Source organism: Hipposideros armiger, unplaced genomic scaffold, assembly GCF_001890085.2.
Source record: "Hipposideros armiger isolate ML-2016 unplaced genomic scaffold, ASM189008v1 scaffold_116, whole genome shotgun sequence".
In the NCBI taxonomy this organism is placed as follows: Eukaryota; Metazoa; Chordata; class Mammalia; order Chiroptera; family Hipposideridae; genus Hipposideros; species Hipposideros armiger.
The window spans coordinates 539556-560530 of NW_017731466.1; positions in this window are offsets into that span (position 1 = coordinate 539556).

Sequence of the window (20975 nt, forward strand, 5' to 3'; positions counted from 1 at the left end):
TGTGTGTGTGTGTGTGTGTGTGTGTGTGTGTGTGTGTGTGTGGTGGGAATGTTTAAAATCTACTCTCTTAGCAAATTTCAAGTATATGATACAGTATTACTAATTAGTCATCGTGCTGTACATTAGATCTCCAGAACTTATCTCCTTGCTTTCAGAACAACTCCAAAATTGTACTAAATTCTGCAAAAGCAATGTGATATGAAGTACACCCTAAGATCTATATTCCACTTTTCTACACCCGATTCATCTGTTCAGAGATAAAAGTCAGCCTGGGTTATTAAATGGATTTGTATGTGTTCCTCCTTGAGAGAGACGAATTGGGACAGAGAGGTTTCATTATCATAAATTCCCAGATGAACACAAATCCAGAGTGAAATTTAACAAACTTTTAACTTTCATAAGCAATTAAGTTTTCAGCACTAATCCATTTCTGTGCTGGAGGTGTGATGGCATTTTATCCTTTTAACCTCATGCCTAGACACTGCTCAGAAAATCCTGTTTTGATCATTAAAGTTGATGCACGTACCAAATCATTGAATAACTACATTCATTCCCATCTGCTAAGGAGGCACAGTGCCACACAGAGGTGCTTCACCAGGACTTCTGAGGCATAACAATCAACCAAAGATGGGATCAGACATAAATTATGCTGATGGTAACAACTGTTCTACCGAGTCTGCCTTTCTGTTTAGTTCTGGGCAAAGTGTTTCAATAGAAAACATTATGGCTGTGTCCCATGTGGACATAATGAATTACGAGGCTTAGTGTCTGGGACGAAATGAAGGAAGCTGTATTTAACTTTCCGAAAATGCCCACCATGTAGTGAAGGCCTTGCTCTTCGCCACCAGGGCCACCTTACCATCTGACTTAGAACACCTGGTCTTTCCCTGGACCTGAATTGGAGCTCTGCCTTATCCTAACCCACTACTGTCCCCTCCTTAGCTTTTTGGGAGATTTTTTCCTGTTTTTCATTTTGTTTTGGTTTTGTTTTTTACAGAATCTGTGCCAAACCTGTCTCAAATCCCTTACATCTTTAGTGCATTACTTTTTGCCTGGTCCCCCCCCCCATCAAGCCTCATAGTCTAGTTATAAGTTATAACTGATCACTTCTTTCCAGCAATTCAGACTCAGATACCCAACTGTTTATGGCGTATCTCTACCTGGATATACATGGGCACCTCAATCTCAATGCATCTCAAGCTGAGTTTATTATCTTCAATTCACAATTTCTTGTTTTAATGAATGTCAACATCATCTACTCAATTCTGCAAATCCTTTCCCTTACTCTAAGCCTTCAATCAGTTACCAAGTCTCCCATGTTTAGCACCTCATACATCTCAAATGTAGCCCCTCCTTAAAATCCTTCTACCACAACCTTGGTTCAAGTGCTCATTATCTCTCACTTCAACTATTGCAAAAGCTTTTCAGACTGCCACACATTAGCCCATCAAAAATAATAACAGTTAACATCTATTGCATGTTGCCATGTGTCAGACACTTGCATGTACCAATTCATGTAATCCTTGGTGTTTTTAATGATCCCCCCCATGTTAAATATAAATTAATCAAGACAGAAAAATTAAGTTACTTGCCCAATATCACATCTAACACATGGCAGAACCAGCACAGGAATCCAGGCAGCCTGATTCCATAACCCAACCTCTGAACCACTGCACTCCACTACCTAAATATGGCCTCCATCAGTTTCACATGGCTGCCAATCACTCACAGACTTAAAACCAGGCTCCCCAGAAAAGCATCCAGAGCCCCTTTTGATATAACCTACTGCTCTCTCTTGTATCTTCAGGCTTTCGTTTCTATTGGTCTTTGCTTTCTGTGTGCAGATCTACTCAGGATTCTGTCATGCTAAGAAGAAGATCTGTCAACCTTGACACCCGTCCAGGTTCCTGTCTTGCCTCTCTCTTTCACACACTGAGACAAAAGAGAAAACAATACTCCTATTCGTCAGCCTCCCACCTATCACTCTCCCACCAACTCTCTGTCATCAGGCTTTCATCGTCTTTCTGCTAAGCCTGCTTTTTCAGAATCATCAAGTCTTCTCTAATAGACATATTGAATGCTGAGAAATGTGGAGCCAAATCAAACCCTTGGAGCTCCAGCTCACTCTTTCTAGCTGTATGATCTTCAACAAGTTATTTAACTTCCCCGAGCTGATGATTATTATTCTTTCCCTCTAGTTCTCCCTGAAGTATATCTACTTTCCTTCGATCCTGGCTCTGTCAAGCAGCTCCCACGCCAACCTCATCATTACACCCTCATCAGCACCTGTTTTTCCTAGAGGCCACCCTCCCCACCCTGCGTGGCCTCCAACATCTTACATCAGCCAGGCATCCGTGGGGACAGCTCTCTTGCTTTGTTCCACGCAATGGAATTATTTAGGAAGGGAAAGGAAAAGGAAGAGACCCTAGTATTCTTTTTATTAGCTGTTTGTTGTTGTTTTGTCATCTCTTTTTCCATTCACAGCCAGCATTCTCTTGTAAGCTGTCCATACTTGCTGTCTTCCTTTTCTCACCCTTTAGTCATTCCTCAACCCACTGCCATCTGGTTTCAGCCCTCATCACTTTCTGATCTTACTAGATCATCAATGACGATCTTATTTCTAAATCCAAGCGATAGCTCTCAGTCCTTCAGCTGCTGGATCTGTCTGACGGATTTAACAATTTGACCTCTGGAAAAGACCCATTCTCTCTGCCTCCATGATGACATAGCTCTAGGCCTCCTGCCTCGCTGGCTGCTTTTCCCTTATCGCCTCTTCTTCTGCCTATTGCTTCAGTGTTGGCACTACCCCAGGCTCAGCCCCAGGCCTTCTGCTCTTCTCACTCTTCACACTCCTGTATCTCAGTACTGCCTTGGCTCTGGTTGTCATCTATATGCTAATATGTTAGAAACCCTACCTCTGTGTCTGCAAGCCTGACTTTGAGCTCCATGCATTTCACTGTCTAGCATATATCCATTCAAGCAGTAATATTTATTGAGCCTGTGCTATGCACAATGTGCACTGTTGTAGGCTTTTAACAACTTCACTAGGATGTATCAGAGGCACCTAAAACTCAACACACACAGATAATGCCATCCTCACCTCTCCTATGCACATACCCAGGGTTCTGCATCTCAGGAAGTGGCACAATCGTTTTTCCCCTCTACCAGAGCCAGAAACATCTGACCCTCAACTCCACATTCTCACATGCAGTCAGTAGTACGTTCTACTGATTCTACCTTTTGTGTGTCTCTTATGTTGGCCAATTCCCTCCGCTAGTAATCCAGACTTGGCCACCATTGTTGCTGGACTACCGCCTCCTAACTGCCTCCAGGCCTCCAGATTTACTCCTTCACACACACACAAACTTTCAATCTACTCTTCACATGGGAGTCAGACTATTCTTTCTAAATTGCAAATCTAATCATGTCACTCCCTATTCAGCTTTTAGAATCTTTCATATGGGCTTTCTTTGACCTTGAGATAAAGGGGAAACTCTATAATACGGCTTCAAAGCTGTCCACGATGTGGCCTGCTTAGCTCTTTAGCCTCGCTCCTGCTGTTTCTGTACACTGAACCGTCTCTGCAGGTTCCAGATGGTTCTCTCAGGCTTAGAACACCCCCATCCCATCTCCGGCCACCTCCACTTAGAAACACACTTCCTCTTACCCTTTGCCTCATGAACGTCTACTCATCCTTCAGGTCTCAGTGGGAATGTTCCTTCCTCAAAGAAGCCCTCCCTGATTCATAGACATGGCGAGGTCTTTGTTCCCTGGAGTGTCCCCATCAAATCACACGTCACACTTGCTCCCTTACGATCATTTGTTTAAAAGTCTGTGTTCTTAGACAGGCTGAATGTTCCATGAAATCCGGGATACTGTCTATTTTATACCATGATGCCTCACACAGTAACAAGCACACAGCAGGAGCTCAATAAATATTTGCTAAATGGGTGAGTGAATTATTCATATGCCATAATAATGAAGAAACAGCATTCATACGCCATAATAATGAAGAAACAGTATTAGGTTTATCCTTTCACAATCTGGAAACATCATAAATTGATTTTAATGCATTCAATTAGTGTTAATGGATAACTATGTGATGCTATATGATGAAATGGTTGAAGACAGAGTCCAGAGGAAGCCTGCCTTGTTTCAAGTCCCAGCATCTCCCTTTACTCACTGTGTGCCTTGGGCAGCCACTGCCTTGCCTGTACCTCTATTTGCCCATTTGTCATATGTTGTGTTGAGGATTAAATGAGTCAGTATGTATAAGTTACTTAGAATAATGCCTACACAACTTACAGAAACACTACATAAGTAAGAGTTATTATTATTTTTGTGACGTTTTCATTAAAACAAAAAACTTGCCCTTACAAACTCCCTTGATCATTTGGGAATAGATTCAAAGGATAAGAAATTTCAGGAAAGTGGACAGAATAGCGAACAAGGTCATTCTGGGGAAAGGCTCAAGAGAGCCCAAGTCCCAACCTGCCGTGTGGTGTGATTATGAGAAGCACCTCTTTTTGGTCTTAATAGTGCTCTAGTGCTCGATAGTCACCTATCTCAAAGCTATCCTCAGGAGAGGATGAGTTGTAAAGGCCAGACTGAGCAGAGGGACCCTCAGAGCCGCTCCATGCTTTATGGACTTGGTCTCCACTCTGGCCCTGAAGCCAGGCACCCTGGTCCCTCCTTGGTGTGGGCTTCGCAAGACTCACCATAGCAACACAGACATCTCCCACTAGTGTGTGGGAATCATTCATTGCTTAAGGCTACACTGACTCCTCCCAAGCGCCACATTTGTTCTAAATGGAACTTAAGTCACAGAAGGAGGGATAAAGGAGAGAGTGACGGGAGCTTAGGAACAGAATTGCCATTATGGTTTGATTGTTCTATAATCCGTTCTCTTTTGATGTGGTATTGATCACTAGGTGAGGTCAGACACAAGTACGGTAGAAACATCAGGTGAAAACCATGTTGTTAAAAGTTAATTAAAAAATACCTAGCACAGTATTTAATACATAAATAAGCACATTTAATTTTTTAATGGCCAAAAAAAAATAAGAATGAAAATTAGTATTTTAAAAGTAGTTAGAAATAGGGTTGTAAGAGGATAGGGTTTTAATGATTTGTGTTTTTTTAAAAAAAATTATGACAAAAACTTAGTTTTAAAATATAAATAAGTCATGAGGGTGTAATATACAAAATGGTGACTATAGTTAACAACTTTATTGCAAATTTGAAAGTTTCTAAGAGAGTAGATCTTTCAAGTTCTCATCACATGAAAAATAACTATTCATGGTGGCTGGCTGAGTGGTGCATTGGTTAAGAGTTGGCTTGAGATGCCAGATCTGAGCAGCAGGGCCCCGGTTCGGATCCCACATGACGGCCAATGACGCTGCACCCTATACAGCTAAGATGGTGAACAACAGTTTATTCCCCAATAAAATCTTTAAAAAGAAAATAACTATGCATGGTGACAGATGTTAACTAGACTTATTGTGGTGGTCATTTCATAATTATACCAATATTGGATCATTATGTTTTATACCTGAAACTAATATGTTATAGGTCAATTATTCGTCAATACAAAAATCAAAGACTAATATCAGATTGAATAAATGTTAATGTTTTAAAAAAATAAATAAAATCTAAAATGCAAAAGAGACTTTTCCACAGAGAAGTTTCAAAATATTTGTAAATATTGGGTTGTCGGAAAAGTCACAACGTATTTTTTTCTGTTTTTCATTGCAAAAATGCGTCATGACTTTTCCGCCAACCCAATATATTAAAAAAATGAAAAGTGCTTGGTAAGTAACATAAATTTCTAAAAAAAAAAAAATCAAGATTATTTTAAATGATAGAAAAAAGGGTTTTCTAAACTAAAAGTAAACATTATTTACAAACCCATGCAGCAAATCAACTGGAATAACAGAGGATTAATATATAAGACATTTTTCCTTACTTCCAGAAGTTATAAGGAGAGGCTGGATGAGAAATCAAACATCAATCTCCCTAGACTAAATCAACACACAATTTCTGCCAGCATCCAAAACATGCTACAGAGTCAGGACCTGCCAAAACACTAAATAAGGAAGAGAATTACGAAGGAAGGGAAATACCAGAACCAAAACCACTGCATCGTCTAGGAATGAACAGGACTTTAGTCACACAGAATCGGGTCAAAACCCAGGCTCCCCCACTTACTAGATGTGGAATATTATGAGAGTGACAATTGTCTACACCTCAGTTTCCTCATCTGTAATTTTGGTATAAAAACATACTTACCTAGGGGATTTGTGCATATTAAGTTAGTATCTGTAAAGTGCTACACAATGCTTAGCACATAATAAGCTCTCAATAAATGTTAGCTATTACCATATTTATCACACTGACTTCTGCTGCATCCTAAGTGGTGCTTTCCTATATATCTATTATAATCATGTACCTCATTGGTGGAATCAGTTGAGAGTTGGGTTTATTTGCATTTAGGTTGGGAAGAAGCTTCACCCTTAGAGCTAACAAAAACTGGGAATCAATTCTATCTTCTTCATTCGCAGGTAGTGAAACTTTAGGTGGGAAATTCTAACTCCCTCAGCTTCTGTTTCCGCATAGCTGGTAATGGACTGAAACCTACCTTGCTGGGTTGTAACAAAGATTAAGTGAAATAACCTGTGCGAAGTGCCAGACATAAAATGATGTTGCATCAACAGCAACAATATTACTAAAAAGAGAGGAGACAAACGTTCATTGATATTTTATTGGAATTTATTAAAACGGAAATTCAGGTGAAGAAAGACTAGCTCAAATTAATGCCAGTTCAACAAGCCCGGGAAAAATCTCTACTGACGTGTTTCTGTGTTGTCATTCCCAATGACTGGGATAACTTGGTGTGCTAATCATAAACTATTTTAATACTTGAAAAAAATAATAAGGCATTTTTTGTATTTCAGCAGCCTAGAAAAGCAGCCCTACTTGGTGTGACTTGCTATCATTGTATATTTATCAGAAGCATTTCACATTATCTGCTACACAATGCTCTTTGGTGTCATTAGCCTACAGAAATAATGATAGGAAAGTAATTATAGGAAATTATAAGAAAGCAAGACTATTCAGAGGACGAGATGACAATGGGCTTTCCTTCACTCCGGAAGGCTACATGGGTTAAAACAGCAAACCACAGTTTTCTGGAGTCCAGGAAGTAAGTCATCAGAGAGCCCTGAAAAATTCTTCTGATCAGTTATATTACATTCATATTGATTCTTAGAAAGAAGACACTGGGTAATTATTTAATAATGCAACTTTTCTACAAAACTATAAAATCCACAGATCTAGAAATTTTAGATGATGCTGTCAGTCATGATGAAGGTACTCCTTGTTAACTCTGGGGGAGACAGTTTTGGACTCAGACACCCAAGTTCAAAACTCTAGTCTGCCACTTTTGAAGGAACACTGTTGCTCACCAGCCGGCCCAAGTCTAAGTTTTCCTCCCTGTGGACATAAAAAGCAATGACCTCGGCATGTTGTTTACATGAGAAACAGTATATTCATTACTGGCTCAAAATAGAAGCTACAATTAGTTCATGTAATTCAACTAGCTACTAAATGAATCAAAGATTTCTTTTAACGTAAAATAATAATTATAAAAGCTAACATTTATTATTTATTTACTATGTACCAGCTGCTGTGCTACACATTTTAGATTAATTATCTCATTTTTTCTTAGTATATAATCCAGCAATCCCACCTCTGGGTATTACATCCAAAGGAATTGAAATCAGGATCTAAAAGAGATCTCTGCACTCCCATGTTTACTGCAACACTATTCACAATAGCTAAGACATGGAAACAAACTAAATGTCCACCAACAGATGAATAAATAATATGTGGCATATATATATATGAATAATAATACATAATAATGGAGTATTATATATATAATGGAAAATGAATAATATTCGTGTGTGTGTGTGTGTGTGTGTGTGTGTATTGGGTTGTCGGAAAAGTCATGACACATTTTTGCAACAAAAAACATAGAAAAAATATATCATGACTTTTCTGACAACCATATATATAGATATATACACACACACATACATACAGATGGTGTCAAAAAATGTATACACATTTTAAGAAAGGAAAAATATGTATTAAAATTACACCACTTCAAGCATTTCTTGTAATTGTAGAAGTCAAAAGTGACTTGTATTCATCTTTTGTTATCTGTGTATATTATTATAATTTTAATACAGTTTTCTCCTTTCTTAAAATGTGTATACATTTTTTGGCACCCTCTGTATATACGTATACATAATGGAATATTATTCAGCCTTAAAATAGAAGGATATCCTGCCATTTGCAACAATATAGATGAACATGGAGGACATTACGTTAAATGAAATAAGCCAGTCATAGAAGACAAATACTGCATGATTCCACTTATATGAGGTATCTATTAGTATCTAAAATAGTCAAACTCATAGAAACAGAAAATAGAACGGCAGTTACCAGAGGCTGGAAGGAGAGAGAAATGGGGAGTTGCTGTCCAATGGGTATAACTTTTCAGATATGCAGAATAAATAAGTTCTAGAGATTTCCTGTACAGAAATGTGCCTATAGTTAACAATTCTGTAATGAGGGTAGATCTTATGCTAAGTGTTCTTAACACAATGAAGAATAAAAAATAAAAAAAAACCTGTGAGGAAAGTTCTATCATTTTCTCTCTCATTTGAGGAAAAGATTTGGGAAAGGTTAAGTAACCAGCCTAGGTTTACATAGAAGACAAATGCCCAAACCAAGGTAAGACACAAGTTTTTCTCACACCAAAGCCTGTATGTTTCCAAATTATTGGTTTTCAAATGATTTCTTAACCGCAGAATACTTTACTTACATGAAGTATTTTGTAGAGCCCAAATACATATAACAGATAAAAACTAATCAACTTGGATTCTCTCAGGGACTGAGAACTTTATCCTCACAGCGGATACCTCAGAGGAATCCCAGGACTCAAAAGACAGCGTGAAAATCATTACTAGGATGATCACATTTTTTCACATTTATGACTGTGACAGTTAGCAACCCACTGGAAAGGTCTATGACAGGTAATAATTTGTCATGTTTCTAAGGTATTAATTTGAATCTTGCATTGCAAAACTGTCAGGAGCAAGCCATATAACTGGTAAGAGAGCTTTTTAGAAGTGTGAGAATATGTCCAGGTTACACATGATTGATGATACACACAGAGGATGCCCAAAAAAAGTATACACATTTTAAGAAAGGAAAAAACTGTATTAAAATTGTAATACTCAATATATACTGATAACAAAAGATGAATACAAGTCATGTGTATACATTTTTTTGGCACCCTGGTATATAATTTGGGAGAAATCCAGGGGCCTGGACAAACATTTCCACACTCATAATCAGGAGATTCCTGAAGAATTTGAAGAGTTTGAAGAAACATTTAGTTTCTACAATGTCTGATTACTGCAACCTGGCAAAGGCAGACAATTGAGTTTGCAAACTCTCCACCGTGCACTTACACTGTGGAAAGTTCGCAAACTTAATTGTCACACCTTTTCATATGTCTTTCATTTTATTGCTAATGACTAAGCGATGTCACATTATTCAGCACAGTGCTTAACCATTTCCTACTGTTACCAGATTTAACAAATAAAAATGCAAGACACCCAGGCTAACTTGAATTTCAGATAAAGAAAGAGTGTCTTTTTTATATATAAGTATAGCCCAAATATTGCATGGGACAATACTAAAAAATTATGTGTTGTCATTTCCTTGAAATAGTTTTGATTTTATATGCTTACTTAGGAAGCCAGGTTATTAATAGCAGGTAGTGGATAGTAACATATCTCAATCCATACACACAGACGTTTTGGATAAATCAGTCAGTTTAGGCAAATGGCAGGACAAGATGAAACATAAATTATAAATAATATATAAGTGAAAGATAAAATATAATAATTAGGGCCAGCTGAGTGGCTCAGTTGGTTAAGAGCTTGCTCAAGAGTTTGAGCTCTGAGCAACAGCGGTTTGAGTCCTGGCCTGAGCTGAGCTGCCGCTGAGCTGCCAACAGGTGGCAGGATGGCTCAGCTAAAATAATAATATATAATATAATATATAAAATAATAATAATATAAAATAATAATAATTATTAACATAAACTGATGTGGACAGATTAGCCCATTAGACATAGCTGAAAATAAAAATGGATTTATGAGCCAGAAGATATGTATTAAGAAATTATCTACAGGGAGATAGGGAATATGAAAAAGGAGTTAAAAGACATGTAGGGCAGATGAGAATGTCCTATATTTATTTAATCAGACTTCCAGAATGAGCGAAGACAAATAACAATAAAGAAGCTATATTTGAAGAGAAAATAGGTGGTAATTTTTTCACAGTTGATGAAAAATAAATGATTAGATGGAAAAACTCACATGTTCACAAAAAGGACAAATGGAAAGGGTTCACAGTTTTATACCAGGCATAGAGCATTCAAACTATGGAACACCCAAGACATTATTATATAATCTTGGAATTTATTATAGTGAAGAAATGTAAATTTTAAGTTGAGTCACAGGTGAATTCTAGGACTTAGAAAACCAAAACTTTCAAAGAAGGAAAAATAAAATTTCATGACTAGAAAAACTAAAAGTGAAAATATTTATAAGAAATGGAAGATTCTTAAAATGTTTTAAATTATCACTCTAATTATGAAGAACATAACTGGGGAGGAGGGTAAGACATTTAAAAGGAAAACATGTCAGAGAAGATTAAGAAATTGTACTCAGAGTTTAAAATAATATATTAAAAAATGTAGTTTTATATGAACAAGCAGACACCTGGCCCTTTAAAAAGCTTGATCTATTTACAAAGATATTTTTTTATTAGACCTGAGAGTTTCTCATAGCCCAATAATAAAATAATTTGTATTTATCTACATAATCAACTTGAAAGCATTGAAAAGCTTGCTGATTTTTCATTTAGTTTTGAAGGGAGGAATGGGAAAGTATGGGTCCTTAAACGTTACTTGCTTCACTGCTAAATATATTTTTATTCTTTGTGCTTTGTATACAGCTTTGAGAGTTGCTTTTGTTTTTCTTCTCTCTCTCTCTCTTTTTTTCTAACACCAAGGGCATTCTGTATCTGCTTTGTTGCATGTAAGTATCGTGTTTCTTGCTACCACATGACTCTGACTTGATGCTTAGAAATAATATGGTTTAGAAGCAGATTTCTCCCCAAAATGGAGGCAGGTACAGAGATGGAAAAATGTGGAAGTATGCTTACATCAACATGCCACTTACTCAGCTTCAGTTATGTGAAAGGTTCAACGTTAACCATGGAAAGACATACAAAGATATACAGCACCTACAGATCAGCCCTGCCACAAACTGGTGTATTCCCTTCACTGGTTTACATGTTCGGATCGTACCCTCACCTCTTATGGAAAGTGATTATGTGCGATGTTCACATGAAATTCTCTTCTGCGTTGTGTAAAAGTGCTGTCAATGGTATTGTCTGTTTTTTTGCTCCATGTCTCCTTTTGGGGATCCCCACATTAAAAAAAAAAAGCATCTTCCAGAAGTCAGTGCGAAGAAACATGTAGGGCCTACATGTCCAACAATAGGGAAATGCGTAAGTAAATTATGGCATTTTCACATGACAGAGTGTGCTACAAGCATTAAATGATAACTTTGAAGACTATGTAAAAAGATGGAAAACGTTTATGACATAAGTGAATAAAAATACAAAAATGACATCTACACTGTGATTGCAGATATGTGAAATATATAGTCAAACAAAATAAGAATAAACATTCAAAGGTAAACTATATATTAGGAGTGGAATTATAGGTGCCTTCCCCCCCCCCCTTTTGAAATGCACATTTAGAGTGTGCAAAAAATATATATTGGTATGAAAAACTTTATCTCTTACGAAATTTGGCATTTATTACTTGTGATTCCTTTTTTACCTTGGGAGCAAGGAAGCTCAAAGGAACATGAGATATTCAATAACTAGTATTGTTTTAGCACTGTAGCTGGTATTTTTTCCTTTTTGTTTCAAGGCTGTGATTGTACTCGGCATTATCTTTTTTTTAGAAAAGCTAAAAATGAAGAAAACAAACACACTTGCCATTCTAACCTTTATACCTTGTAATAAGCTTAGCTATACCTTCTATGTAGTTAGAGATGTTAAGAAATTCATTATGGTTGGTTTGAGGTTGTGCTGTGTTTAGAATACCACAGAGGAGGTGTGTACTCTTCAGTGCATCATTAAAGGGATACAAACCATTTACACAATTACTGCAGATCACCTGGTTAAGGTAATTTTTCCAGATTTCTCCACTGTACAGTTGCTATTTTTCCCTTTGTTAGTAATAAATATTTGATACCTTGCAGATATTCTGTTTCTTCTCAAACTCTCATCCACTGATTTTTAGCATCCATGAGTGGATCTTGACTATATAGCAATTTTTACCGTATTTTTTACTGGGATCTAGTGGTGATTTGTCTACTTCCCTCATTCCTTCAACATTTATTATTTGGAATTTCCCTATAAGGACAATTTACCCTTTCTCCATTTATATATTTATTCAGTTATTTATTGATATCTGTATAGATTCATGGATATTTACGTCACCCTTTGGGTTAGAATTCAATACTATCGTTATTTATTTTGTGACTCAAATTATTAGATTCAGCCAACGGGAGTTCTTTTGGCTCTTGTGCCCCTTTGACATGAAACTCGTTTTTTTTTACGTATTTGCTTTTTGACACCTCAAAATGCTCTGGGATCATCTTGTATTTTCTCCGCTTCAGCCCTGGAATGGACCACTTTGCTTCGGAACCCCGATTTCTTTTATTGAAGAATGGTATTTCAAAACCGATTTCTGAGCATGAGCAGTAGGTGTGCTCATTGTGACTGGGGTGTCATTGCCACTCTCAGCAGACTAAGCTTCTCAAAGACGTGGTCATCTCAGTGTTTCTCTTCTTCCCTGGCTGTAGTTATGGGCCTAATACAGTCCTGATTCCTGACCCTCCCCCTACGGCACAGCACTTTTCCTTTGTTCCCTTCCCCCAGCTGCAATGGGCTTTCACTAGTGTACAACAAACAAACTATGTTTGTTGCCCTTCCCCCCAGAGATTAAAGCTTTTATTCCCTGGGAAAACTTGGTGACAGGGATCCAGATGAAATCCTGTGGCTATCTTTCCTCTTTTCCTCCCATTACGACCCTTTCTTAAAACTCTCTCCATCCTTTTCTGAGAAAGTGCTCAGTAGGGTTTATAGAGAAAAAGCCTGAAGAGATTGCAGATTCACCCAATTTCTGTGGCCCCTAGGGGTTTCACACTCTCTCATCTGTGCGCGTTAGGCCTCCACCGATTCTCTAATCCCCCCAGTGGAACGCTTCTTACCATTGTCTACATCAGGTAAGTCAGTGCTCATGTCCTTTCTCTCCTTGCAGTGTCCTCTCTCTCTTTAGATTTTGGGCCAGGTGGTTACCCTGTGACAGGCTCTCTTACAAGTTCAAAAAAAGTATCGAATTGTAATTTGTCTAGCTTTTCTTTTTTTTTTCATTGTAAGTGTATGAAAGATACTCTTTTTAGCTCTCGATATCCCTAAGTTTGAACCAGAAGAATTATTTGTGAAATAAACCCTGGCTTACCTATCTTATTTTGATGAGATTAACCACTCATTTTTGACATTTAACATATATTACTTCATAATATAAATTATCTCCTTTTTATGTCTGACATACTCTCCATCTGAATTACAAGCTTTTTGAAAGTTAGAAGTTTTCACAGATTAGTAGAAAGAGTATGAACTTTAGAGACAACAAAAACTATACTCAAATCCTGCTTATATGATCTATGCAGCTATAGACAAAATACTACATGGGGCCTCAATCTTCTCTTCTGTAAAATGGAGATAAGAATACTCAACTAAAACGTTGGCTGTGAGAATTAAGTGAGATGGTGTGCACAAGGTCTTGAAATAGGCAAGCTTTCAAAAGATGTTAGTCAATTTCTCTTCCCATTTTCTCCTTATATTTAATCAGAGTATCTCACAGATCTCTAGAAGATCAATGGACATGGAGCAGCAGTAAAACAATATATTCAGTTGAAGTGTTCCAGTTGTTGCCCTTTTATTCTCTCAATATGTTACAAACCAAGTTTTAGTGCTCCAACACATACCAGGATAAATTCACCAACAATCTCTATGAAACACCATAAAACTCAGAAAAGAATTGTGTTTTCCCCCTAAGAAAATATAATGTCTCAATGATGGACAAAGAAGCTTAAAAATGTGGCTGGCAAAATATTCCTCCAGAGGAGGAACTGGGACAAGTTAAAAGCTTCCATGAGCCTAAGATCCCTCATTTAGATTAAGAAATGAAAGAATTGGCCTAATTATGTCTGACCTTTGGGTTAAGGTATAGAAGGGCTCGGGTAAAGTGAAATGTTTTTCAGAAGAGGTATCCTGCTTAATTCTTTTGAGCAAAAACCCTTTGAAGGTTAACCTTATTTCTGGAACACTGCAACACATACAGGTATATTTTGGGAGGAAAAAATAAGTCAGCAGACAGCACATAGGGAAACTACCTCATCAAGAACTGGGTTCCTAAAAGGGATCAAATATGTGGCAATGGAAGGAGAACTGACTCTGGGTGGTGAGCACACAATGTGATACATAGATGATGCATTACAGAATTGTACACCTGAAACCTACGTAACTTTGCTAACCATGGTCCCCCCAATAAACTTTAATTTAAAAAAATAAAAATGAAAAAGAACTGGGTTCCTGAAGAAGGCAAGGTTGAAAAGGAAGTGGTCCCTGTAAAAAGAGAGCCAGGGACCCAGGCAAACAAACACAGCCTACTCCCCAGTGTTGCAGAGAACAAGCATGGAGAATATGAATTTGTGAATTCCCCTTCTGAAAATTGTCGCTGAGAACCTCCAATAACTCAAGTTCTAAGGAAAGCATGTTCGTTTGTCCGAGCTGCTATAACAAAACACCACAGACTGGGTAGCTTCAAAACAACAGACATTTATCGCTCACAGTTCTAGAGGCTGTGCGTCCACGATTCGGGTGCCAGCATGACCGGGTAAGGACCCCTCTCCAGGCTGCACATTTCTCATATCCTCACATGGCAGAACAGGCTGGGGACCTGTGTCTCTAGAATCTCTCATATGAGGCACTAGCCCCATTCGTAAGGGTTCCGCTTTCATGGCTTAAGCCCATCCCAAAGGTCCTACCTACTAATACCATCAAGTTTGGGAGTTAGGATTTCAACATATGAACTTGGGGGAAATAGAAACATTAGGCCATAACAGGAAGGAAAACAGTTTTTAAAAGTCATATTTTCTGAACACAAAGCAAAAACCCCTCATTGCTGCCACGTAGAACAGGATAGAACTACTATGAGAATAGGTTTGTCAGGTTTTGATTTGGGTCACAGACTTAGAACTTATAAAGGCCACGTAAATGGCTTGTGAGAATGACTGAGTCCACAGCACTGGCAGAGGCATGTAATGCTGACTGCTCATTCATTTTGAAGTAAGTTTGCAAACAGACACCCACACTGAGGTTCCGATATCAATTTCTTGTTCTTCTCTCATTAAAGAATTGGGGGGAACCTCTTAGCCCAGAAGACTAAGAGAAGATGTCTTTGCTCTAGTGCAGCGGTTCTCAACCTGTGGGTCGCGACCCCTTTGGGGGTTGAATGACCCTTTCATAGGGGTTGCCTAAGACCATCAGAAAACAAAAAGATATTTATATTACATTCATAACAGTAGCAAAATTACAGTTATAGAGTAGCAACGAAAATAATTTTATGGTTGGGGGGTCACCACAACATAACGAATTGTATTAAGGGGTCACGACATTAGGAAGGTTGAGAACCGCTGCTCTAGTGTGTTCCTTCTAGGCTGATCTTCTCACCTTTACTGTTCTGATCCTCTTTCCAGGGTCCCATCATTGCCACAGCGTTATTCCACACCAGATGGGACCAACAAAGTTTTTACACTTCCATCACGGAACATGAAAAAATTCTCAAGTCTCTACTCACTCACTTATTTTCAGGACTAAGATATAATTATCAATAATGCTAAGTAGAACTGTTCCCTTCAATAGAATCTGAAAAATGTATGCTTCCAGTTACTTTAGAACACGGGAATGGCACCTTTACCTATGTACCTAGTCCTGTAGCTTTCTCTCTCTGATCTCAACATTCTGAAATCTAGTCAGCTGTTTTGGAGTTAGTGATCGGCAATATGTCTGCTACATTATTTGTTTTAGTTGGATGGATAACCCTCTGATTAGGTTTGGAACTGAAAATAGATTTCTCACGGGAAGAAACCATTACATGGCTATCAAACACTACTCAACATCCTCCCAAATATGGTGGGATTCAAGGGTTTACTATCTCATAGCCACATAAAGATGTGGCTTTTTAAAGAATTGACATTGCTACCCTTCCAATGAGGCAAGAGTCTCTGTGGAAATTTTCACCAATCCTCAGATACCTCAAGCAATTAGGTAAGACTTAGTAACTCCATAGTTCAGGTTGAATTAGTTTTCTGGCATAGCTGGGAAAAATACGTTTTTGGTTAAATCCTTTGTAGCAACGTTTCTCAAACTGTAGGTTGTAACCAAATCATTTGTGAGTTCTGAAATCAATTTAGTGGTTTGTAACCAGCATTTTTTTTATAAATAGAGTATAACAGAAGAGAAAAGGAGGAGAGACGAAAGGAATGGAGGAAAAGCACATGTAAGGGTAGATATTATTTTATGAACATTTTGCTTCAATTATGAAGAATAGCCAAGCACCTCCCTCTTTTATTCCTTTAGCATGTTGTAAGTAGCTTCTCTGGACAGTTTGAGGCACATACAGATACAGCCAAGGCCTAAGTCCTGTCTTTATTCACATTTTACAAAAGAATATCCTTTCTGCCTTCTTCCTGCCTGGAAATACCTGTCCTACGAATGCTATGGCTCCCAGAGTTCTGATTGGATCCTGTGGCCAGATCCAAATTCAAAGTCAAGTTTTCCAAGTCTACCCAAAGCAGCTAAATGTCCCAAGCCATTGTTCCCAGCTCAGGGACGAAGTGTATTGAATGAGAAAAGCAAAAGTAAATGAAACACAGGGTTTGGTTAAAAAGACATGGCAACTACTTATAATAACAGTACAAGAATAATTCACCACCTCTGTTGAATATCTTGGGTTCTCCTTTAAAACAGGACAAAACTCTAAGGGAAGGAAGATGAAAAAATAAATACAAATTCCTTGGCATTAGGTAGAGAGTGCCAGGTAGCCTGGCAAACACTGTGAAACAGAGCTACTGGGATCCCTGGAGGGACCCAGCTCTTGGTTAAGGATAATTAACACCCATGGGCCCCTGTGAGCTCAGCCTCACGCTGGCTGCCTTATAGACCTACCCTAAGCAGAGTGCTGTCTTTTCATTCACCAAAAAAAAAAACAAAAAAAAAACCAACCCAGAGCAGGGAGCAATCTCTGTCCCAGGATTACTGATAATCTAGTCAAGTCATCTCGCGATTTAAAACCCTCAGTGTCTCTCTAATGTTCTGATGGGGGGGGGGGGAATTCCAAATTCCTTAACATGACCTACAGGTTCAATTTACACAGTCCTTGACTTAGCTTTTTCGCATTGACCCCTCCACTTCCCTGTAACGCCTATGATCAACTCTAATGAACTTACTCTTTTACTAGCAGGCCTTTGCACAGCTATTCACTCTACCTGAAACATATTTTCCTTCTGCTTCATCTGCCAACTCCTCCTCATCCTTCAGTTTTTAACTCAGGTGTGACTTCCTCTATGAAAGCTTCGTTGCCCGTGCCCTCCTTAGCCTGTGTCGCTTGCCCTGCTCTGTGCCCCCATGGTACCCTGTCCTTCCAGATTTTAACACTTTTCAAACTATATCCCAGTCATCTGTACACTCTCTTATGCCCAGAGCCCCACAGCACATAGCATATAGACACTATGGCAGCAACTAGGTCTTTCTAATTCATGGTGTTCTTTCTTGATCTTCATTTCTCATTCATCCACAGCATCTGACTCAGTGACAGGCAATTACACACATTTTGTGATCTTCGTTGCCACCATGACTGTGTTCTCAGTGTGTCTTGAATGCTAAGGGTCCTCCAGGGCTTGTTTCCACTCACCACAGGTATAACTTCTTTTTGCTTAAATGTCCTCGTCTTTGAAATGAGGGCTGTGTTAGGATTATATAAAATAAGGAAAGCGAAACCCTGAGTGTAATTCCTGGCACATTGGTATTTAATTCATGGTAATGATTTTACCCCTGTCTTTGATCTCTCGTGCCTATGTAGTGACACCTTCTTGCCTGGTTGCAACCATCCCCTTGCCCATCCCCCCCTACCTGTCTACAGAGAATGCCTAAGCACTGAAAGATGAAGACCCCACTTTACGCATTTCTTCTTGTGTCCTCCCTACTGACTGGAGCAACATTCTGGGAGCTACGTTTACCTAGGGTCTTTGGAAACTATTTCCCCACATCCTATTATGGATCTCTGGATTTTCAATATCACCAGCCTCCTTACTAGGTCTCTTCCTGGAGTAGCTGATAACATCTGACCAGAAGTGGCTGTGTATAAAAAAAGTGTACCTATGGCTAGCCCCTCGGAGCTAATTGTCTTGGACAGACACCTTGACTAAACACCTTCTTTGGTGCTCAAGACCTTCTGAAGATGATTCTGTAATGGAAAATATACTGAAGAGACCCAAAAAATCTGGCTTCTGGTCCCGTCTGTCACACAATAGCTGGTGACTTTGGACCAATCCCTTAATATCTCTCTGACTCAGTTTCCTCATCAGTAAAATGAGAAGGATGGAACATATATATCTACATTTCATTGTAGCTAAAATACCCTTCGATGCTATGATTCTGTGCTTAGGACATGTTTCAGTCTAGATCTCACAGAAACCAGCTGTCATACTCAAAGTGAAGAATTTAATAAAAGGACTATTTACAAAGGTGTGGGCAGGGTGTAGAAAACCCACAAAGGCAGAACACCCTGAGGGCTGGTAACAGCAGAAAACCACAATGCTTCATGAAGTTTCCAGACTCCAAAGAGAAATGCATGTGGAGAGGATCACCTAACAGGAGCTGTGACCTTTGTGGAGGACACAGCCAGCCTAAGGAGATCCTACAGGGAGGGACCCTAGAGAATATTCACTCTCCCCCACTCCAATCTCCCAGTGATCCTCCTCACTGGTCAACCAACTGGACTCCAGAAGACAAGAAAGCTCACTGGTGCAACGCTTACAGGTCAGCCTCACCGAGCACAATACAGGATAGGAAGGAGAGCGGGCATTCAGAGGGGTAATCAGACAATGTCCAGCCCACAGAGATGCTGATGATGTTTAGATAGGACCTGGGTTTAGAGAGCGTTTTCGTACATGCGTTGTAACCATGCAGACAAAAACATTTTTATTGTGCAACAGAATTTTGCTAGTCCCTTGACATGGTTGCTAGTGTAAATTATTTTCACTTCTTTAAAGAAATGGCATTGTTACCACCAGCTCACCACTAGCTCTATCAAACATGAAGACCAAAGCCACAGCTAAGTGAAATCTGAAATGTTTTTTTATGTTACTATAGCATCTTTTTGAAAAATAACTTATGGCAACATAAAATATTTAATGGCACCTAATAACCTATTCACATTATTTTAAAAACACTTTTGATTAGATGATCTACAGAGTGCCCTTTTGAGAACAGTCTAAATTATTATTATCCAATTCTTATGTAGATTTATAATTAATCGAACAACTACGATCTGACCATGAATATGCCTTGCCATCTGGTATCTTTACCCTGAATTTGATCATGAATAATACATAACCATCTGACAGCTGAATCCAATCCATAATGCAGCTATACATGATGCAGATCCATCTATAGTGTGCTAATTTGCATTCTCCATTATTTCCATCTAATTCCTACCCAGAACTTTTTCACTGAGTCTCAGGTACCCAGGACACAATCTACCTGCACATTCGGCCATATGGGATGCAGTGCATATTCTCCAGTGTCCTGAGTCTGATCTTAATTGTCATCAGCTGAGCCAAAATGTGTCACTCCAAACATGGGCAGGAGCACTCTTGGGCTTTCATAAAATGTTTAATGGGACTTTCAGGATGGTGTTGCTGACAGTGTGTGTTTTAATTAGATTTCTAAGTGCACGCTTGTTTTTCCCACTAGACCAGTTCTACATACAGGTGAAAGAGACAGCCATGTGTAGGTGTCACACAGTGGGTGGTGAGCATGATGACCTTAAAAGAAATGAAAGGTGAGCGTTTAAAATTAGAAGCCAAAGAAAACATTGCCCACCTGACCTCATCACCTGCCCATCTTTGGTGTTACACCTGTGCTTCATCTCCTGTAAGCTGGTCCTCGTCTGTGGCTGCTTCTTTAGCTAGGCTCTTCCTGGATTGGTGGAGTCTGTGGGAATCTCTACTTCACATGACTTATTTATATACATTCTAATTCAAATGCTAACAATATGTAGTGCTCATCAAAATGAAAAACATTTCTCAGCCCAATTTGCCTGGCAGACCATCAGGTTATAAATTTTGTTTTATATGGTTATTAAGATATTTCTCGCCATCTATCTTGACTCTGGGGCATTCTAGCAAGTTAAGCCTAGGATATTTACAATTTTCACAGTCATGATCTATTCCCTTTAACAATTAGTTCTACACTCCCTATAAAATCTCTAACACTATGGTTGAAAATTGAGAAGATTGCCGGGTAATTTAGAGCTGGTAGAAATCTATGAGTTAAATTTTGTAGCTGTTGACTTTGAAGTGACAGTAGGCTCATGACCTATATATTTGAAAAGAGTGCCACCTGAATTTAAAAGTTACCACAATCTTTATATGTGTAAATATGATGTGTGCTCATCAAAGTTG